This window comes from Caloenas nicobarica, chromosome 3 (assembly GCF_036013445.1).
Source record: "Caloenas nicobarica isolate bCalNic1 chromosome 3, bCalNic1.hap1, whole genome shotgun sequence".
Classification (NCBI taxonomy): Eukaryota; Metazoa; Chordata; class Aves; order Columbiformes; family Columbidae; genus Caloenas; species Caloenas nicobarica.
In genome coordinates, this window is record NC_088247.1 from 35,439,262 (window position 1) to 35,446,252 (window position 6,991).

Genomic DNA, 6,991 nt, shown 5'->3' on the forward strand with positions numbered 1-6,991 from the left:
CCAATGTAGCCCAGTTTCCTACATATTTAAGACCTTTCCCCTTTAGCCCTTCCTGCACCCTTTTATAATTACCCTTACTTCCCTCCAAACAGATGACAGATGTTCCTTGGACAGCAGAAATGCTGAAATATGTTTTCCTACAGAAGTATACAATCTGTTCCTCTGTCTCTCACTGCAAAAGTTCCATGTCTCTACCTCCAAGTGTGCTATGGCATGTCCCACAACATCTCACTGTCTCCTGTCTGGCTGGCTGGAGAAGAGGCAGCACGTGTTGTTATTGGCACCAAACTATGTGTGTGCTGACTGGTCATCCATCAGGATAAAAAATACATCGAGCTTATACTTCAGCTGTGGTAAGGGAAGCTATTGGTGTCTCTTTCCTGTCCCATTCCTCTCCCAATGGTTTCCATGCAACTCGGAAGAATTAATTTCATAATTTTTTCAGCAGAGGGTCCAATCTAGTTTTGTTTGGCAAGGGGGCTCAAATTCACCAAATGGGGACTGGCAGGCAGGTAGATAGACAGGAGGACAAAGAGTATGATAGCTTAATCCATGCTTCCTTAGAAAGTCAAGCTAAAATTGTAAGAAAAAGAACTCATATATATATACACACATACACATCAACACATTCACATACAGAGATGGATGTTCAAATGACTTCAAAAGAAAGCAAATCAAGGAAAAAAGAAGTTTAAACAAGAAGAGTCTACTACCTACCAGTTTTGCCTAAATACCACACATTTTCCCCCACTTTAACTGAGGAATAAATTGTAAAAATAAGGGGGAAAAAAGTGAACCCCAAAGAAGACAAATCAACTAAGCCCCAGGGTACTAGTGATCATGGAAGTAACAACCTCTACGGTAAACACAATTGACCTTCCTATGTTAGAAGTTCACCAAACCTTTCAGAAATTGAGCTCTTTGTACTGATGTTTTCCATGGAAGCCTTCAGGCTAGCAGTTTTCAGTAGTTTGTTTTTTTAAATGGCTCAACAGTACTGCCACAGATGGTGGTGCATGGTAACAGGACACTCCATCCTTCTGTGTTAGTGAATGGAAACATTAGTTCCAGAGATCTGCTTTTTGTCTGTTCTTTTTAAGATTCACCTAAGCAGTATACCTCCGAAAATTGTATTTGTACATTTGGTATCGACAGTATCATATGGTAGCAGACATAGGAGTTTCTCTCAAACACCTCCCAAGTCCGGAGAGCTTCTACCTTCTGGCTACTACAAATGCTTCACGTGCAGAGGTGACAGTGCAGCGCAGCCAGGGCTGTGGGAGCAGGACCTGGTGGCCTTGCTCACGCAGCAGCTTCTGCAATGAGAATGGGAAGAAGATCCTTGCTCTGATCTCAGTGCTCTCACTGCTGGTGTGAAGAGAGCAGAGGGGAAGAAACACCCTCAGCTCAGTGGGAAAAGTGAGGAATTTGGGACAGGGGTAAAAAGTACAGAAAACACGTAAAATGAGAAATAGTAACACTCTTAAAAGTTAGAGAGAGGAGCAAAAAGGGAAATAAAAAAAGCAGGAAAGGAGATAGAAGCCGCTTGTTAATAGAGCTAATTCCTGTGTAGTGCCCAGCTCACCTTCATAAGCCAAAGGCCTGCTCAGTAACTCACCAACAACCTTAAAACCCAGGACAGGGTTCACAATTCAGCAGCCCGAATTTCAGGCACTGAAAGCACATCAGTCTCTTCTCACAGCTTTACTTCTTATCAAAATCTGCTTCAAGGTCTTTGACTTTATCTTCAAGGCATATAATGGCTTCAGTTCAACTCTCTTTGAATTAGAGGGCACAATGCCAAGACGTTCCCATGGCTTGGCTCACCTGGAAGACAATGCTGTATTTGCTGACTACTCATTTAGCCTGATGGGTGTCTATGTCACCAGCTGTCTGAAAAGAACGCCTAGTGCTCCATAATGAAGATCATGGCCAACATCTTGGTTTTCAAGATTGTGTTACCTTCTACCATGAAGGCAAACACTAGGCTTCAAAGGGAACTCCCACAAGATCTGATACTCATGGACCTCACCTCATTGTGCTCCAGTCCTACAACAGATCTTTAACAAAACACATTTTCTTTAGTAAGTATGCATTTAAAAAATTCAATAACCTTGAGCTAAAGTGGTATGCCACCAAATATTCCCCATCTCATGGACATGATCACAGAGAGATCATGAATGTCAATAATAATTTGCTTGATATCCTGAGCAAAAGGGCTGAGATACTATTGTCTTGCTGAGGACAGAGTAAAATCTGTATCTAATGTAAATAAGCTGCATATGAATGTGGATGCTGTGAAGGTACAAGAGGCAGGCAGGAATAGGAGAGGTGATGGACTATGAGCAGAGGTTAGGAGCAAAAGCAGGAGCTGTCCCTGGAAAGAGGAAAGGCACAAGACAAGACAGCCTTTAGAAGTCAAGGGAAATAATGTTTTGGAATGGAGATGCAGATACAGAAATGAACAGAAGGCAACAGGAGGAGAAGGGGAAATTCCCCAAACCTCACCCCCACCCACAAAACAAATAAACACCACAAAAACCCAAACAAACAAACAAACCCCACAAACAACGAGGAAAGGTTTGTCACTACCTCCTTGAGCTTCTGAAATTAAAACCAGAAGCAGGAGCACTGGTTCTCCGGCTGTGACATCCACCAGCAAGGCATGTGTATCCAACCCCCTCTAGTGCCCAGGAGGTGACAGTATTGCCACCACCTAGACCGTGAGCTCAGCTGGTGGAGACCTGCCAAACAAAGCACCTGGTGCTGTTGATGACCCAGGCAGAACTTTCACTCAGAGACAACTCTCCTTTCCCAGTTGCTGACTTTTTCAACACACTGCATGATAATATTTTTAAATCATTAGAAGAAATCTATATTTGCAGTATCAGGAACGAAAAACTAAACTAAATTTGCTTGTGAAATGTTACTCCAGCCTCATTCTGAATATTATGATAAGTTTTTTAAAGACCTGATTACAAACTCCTGTGGTTTCCCCTCAGGACTCCTTGCCTTATGTGTGGCCTGTGCTCCGGGAATTTGTTACCACTGTGCAAGGGAGGAGGCTGCTGCCTGCTAAGGCTCAGCTGCTTTCACTGCAGCACCAACACTGCAGAACTTTGCAGTGGCAGAAACAACGCTCTTACAGTTAAATCGGATGAACGACACCTTACAGACTCTTGGGCAACCCCATAAACTCAAGTGGCATTATTCCAGGCGCTTCAGAGTGGTACGTGTCCAAGAATAAAGCTGCTACTGACAGTGTTGCATGGAATAGTTTTTTTTCAGATGGTAAATGTGAGATTAATCCCACCTCTACAACATACACAGAAGTGGTCTGGATCTGGTCTGCGCATGCAATATTAGCTTTGACATATTCTAATGCTAGCATGCTTGGCTTTGCAGCCCTGATCTTCTTTAAATAGTAGGTTCTAGACTCATGCTTCCAGCTAAATGTGTATTTCTAATAGACAACAGATATCTGATATAGGCTTGGAAACAAAGATAATTAAGTGATTTTATTCACCTGCCCAGAAAAGACTAAGAAAACACACTATTCTCCATGAATCTATTTTGTCTAAGTAATACCAGATTTCAAAGCCACAGAGGACATCACACTCATATATCTGTATCCTTATCAATATTTCTTTTTCCTGTTGAATGCCTTTATTACCTATTTTTTTTAGAAATGAAGGTATTTAATTCAAAACCTAAAACTTCACTTTTGCTAGAAAGCACTAGAAATTCACAATCTAAGTCTTAGATATAATTTTATTCGCAGCTCAGCCAACTATTGTAGGGTACGGATATGTGAAAAATGCAGTGCTGTACTTTGTATTAATATAGTCGCACAAGGAAACATATGCCACTTATGTCCACCACAGGTCCACTGATACAAGCAGCCTAACTCAGGGGAAAAAAAAACCTGGAGACAAGTTTCTGTAACAAAGGTACAGCTCCAATTCTTTGAATGACAAAAAAAGAATCTCACTGAAACTGGCATTACTAGTTGTACAGAAATCCTCGATTTTTTCCATTGGGACCAGGAGAGGGGAAGGTGAGGAGTTCAGTTTTGCTTGGGCTTGTTATCAACTGTTGTCCTAGGTGAGGCTGTGATTTTGAAAGTACAACTTGTCATCTTCCTCTGCGCTCTCTCTCTGCCTGGGGGGGGGGTAGCGGAAATGTTGCAAGATGAAGCATTCCACATCTCACCTAAGATAAGAACATCTTCATCAAAGGAAGACATGGTCACATCTGTCTCCTAGCAGGTACTCTCAGGAGGCAAGAATGCAAAGCTTCAGGTAGCGTGGGAATGGTCCCTTTTCAGTCACAGTGGAAACAGTGCAAGCCACGCACACTCACATAAGTACAGATGTTTACTAGGAGGGCAAAATGGAAATTTAGTGTGTCTGAGACAGCAGTCAGGATGGCAGGAGAGGAATTTGCAAAATAAAGGTCTCGTTTATACAGATGACCACGCAGTGAAGGATCTAACAATTTTCCCCCAACGGGATCTTAATCAGCAATTAAGAATAATCTATCATATGCCTACAATACACAAATATTTGCTTCCAAATACACCAATACCAGTACAGCAGGGTGCTGTACATTTTTTGAGGAGCAGCGCAACTTCTGGGAGCATGACATGAAGTATGATGACAGACAAGGAAGGGATGCTCTAACTAGGAGGAACGGCAGCATCATTTCTACTGTGCAGTGTTGTCTAGGAACTCAGCACAACTGGGAAGTCAATCAAAGATGTAAGTCATTGTTACTGGTGACATGTCATACACAATGTTGGTGAATCAGACTTCTAGTCTGCCACCAAACATCATGCTGTCATACAGAAGTGAGGAGAGAGGTGTTGTATGTGGCTCTGGAGAGTGCTGCTGTGGTACCCTGGATTAGTAGATGTTTTTACTACATTTCTTCCAGGATCTTGAGTCCCCTCAGCCCTGCTACATCAGCTTGTAAAGTCCCTGCACCCCTAATCTAAGTAGTTTTCACACTCCTCTAAGGCACGCAACATGTGAGCCCTGCAGAGGGTGTATGGCTAGGTGTGGACTCCCTCACTCACACTCCAAGTTAGGCAAAAGCAAGCCAGTTAAAATCTGTAAGTCATGTATTCGCACTGATTTAACAACTTGGGCACAGCCCTGGACCACAGCTACATACATTCCAGAGGTGGGTGGCAAGTAGTTGGCTTGCAAAGCGAGTGAGGCAAACATGTGTCTGTCTGCACCTGTCCTGGTCAATATATATGAGTCAACAGCAGCATTATTGGGAAAGTAAGATTAGGACAAGGACTAGGAAGGTCCTACAACATGCAGTCTGGTCTGTCTCATCATGGATATCATTCTTGAACCTGATTACATCCCCAAACTTACCAAGTTCCACTTGAAAATAATCTCGAATGTGTTTGCATGCTCCATTCCTAGTGGGAGGGCACTCAAACTCTCCTGATCTGATGGTTAGGAACTTTATTATTCTATATGATTAATGACTAATATATGCACATTCTTTCCTGTACCAATTTTGCAATTCAGTTCAAATAGCTTTTCTCACTCCAAGGCCAAGGTGTTCATCCAAGACATTTATAGACAACAGTTGTGTCACCTATCCATCTGCCTCTGTTAGGGCCTCCTGCCACCCCTACTCTGAGAGTTTTCAAGTTCTGGTTCATATCTCATTCTCTTGTTTTTGCCCAATGGCCCAACACTACATTCACTTGATCTGCTTGAGTCAGAGGACAAATCTCTCTGGTACAGAGGTGAATCTCAGATTTGCTCCAATCTGTTCTCTTCTTCACCTGGAGGTCATTTTGTTTCCTGTTCTGTGTCATAGTCTCATGTACGGCCTCATTGCTCTGTCATAGGCTCCACCTTTTAGCTATCTCAATCGTATCTTCCTCTCCTCTGTTGCAACTAGCTTCCCTGATTTTCTCTTTTGCCATTCCACGATCTGCCTGCTTTTTCACATCCCTTTGCATTACTGCAAATTCATTTCTCAACTTATTTTTCTCTATCAGTTAGACTTTTTGTTTGTTTTGCAACTGCATCCTTCCTCCTGTCTTACTTTTCAGGTTCTTCTACTAGATCCCAGCCTTAAAGAAAGGATGAAAATGCTCAGACCTCCTCCCAGAAATTGTTACACAAACCACCCTTGCTGTTGTTTGTTTTGGACAGGTAGAGCATTGCTTGCAGGAGTATTTTTTCCATTAGTCTTGCCTGTAACAGTCTTTCACAAGAACTTGAATGTATGCAGTTGTAGGCAGTAGCTTCGACAGCACCTATGAAAACATCTGTAGGTCTTGTACCACTTCCTGGCACATCTGAAGGAAAACAACCCTAGGCATTAATGTACTGCAGTGTAAATCATCATCCTGTATCTTGCAGACCTGAACAAAACCACTCCTGTTTTGTGTCTCATCTTACCTTTTGCTATCATTTTCTCAGCATGCTAAGAAAAGCATACTAAGAAAGCATATGACTTTCTTTTCACTAATCTCATTTCTGTGTGACGTGAGAAGCCTAGCGGAGAAGATAGAACAAGATGGTACAGAGCATGAGTCTTCACAGAGTAATTATATGCCTAGGAGAGAGACTTTCTCCTGCTGCTCTCCTGATTTTTTTGACCTCTCCAGGTAACCTGCTTCCACTGTCCTCCCTGAGATCCCTCTTTCAAAAGAAACTCTTTAGTTCATTAATTTGAGTTAGTTCAGACCAAGGGTTTTCCTCTTATCTTACAGTGAAACATCCCTTCTTTGCATTCTGAAATGTGTTTTAATTTACTGGGGGCTCATTAAAAGAAAGTAGAACTTCACAGCTCATTACCTAGACATTTCAAGAAAAACAAAAATAAACTGATGCTCTCCATAGAAGGAGATGAGGCACAATAGCAACAAAAAGTAAAGGTGGTGTTTTTTTTTTTTTTGTGCTGAAGTAGATAATTTCTCATGTTCTTGTCTTTGTAACATCCACCTAAAAAAGCA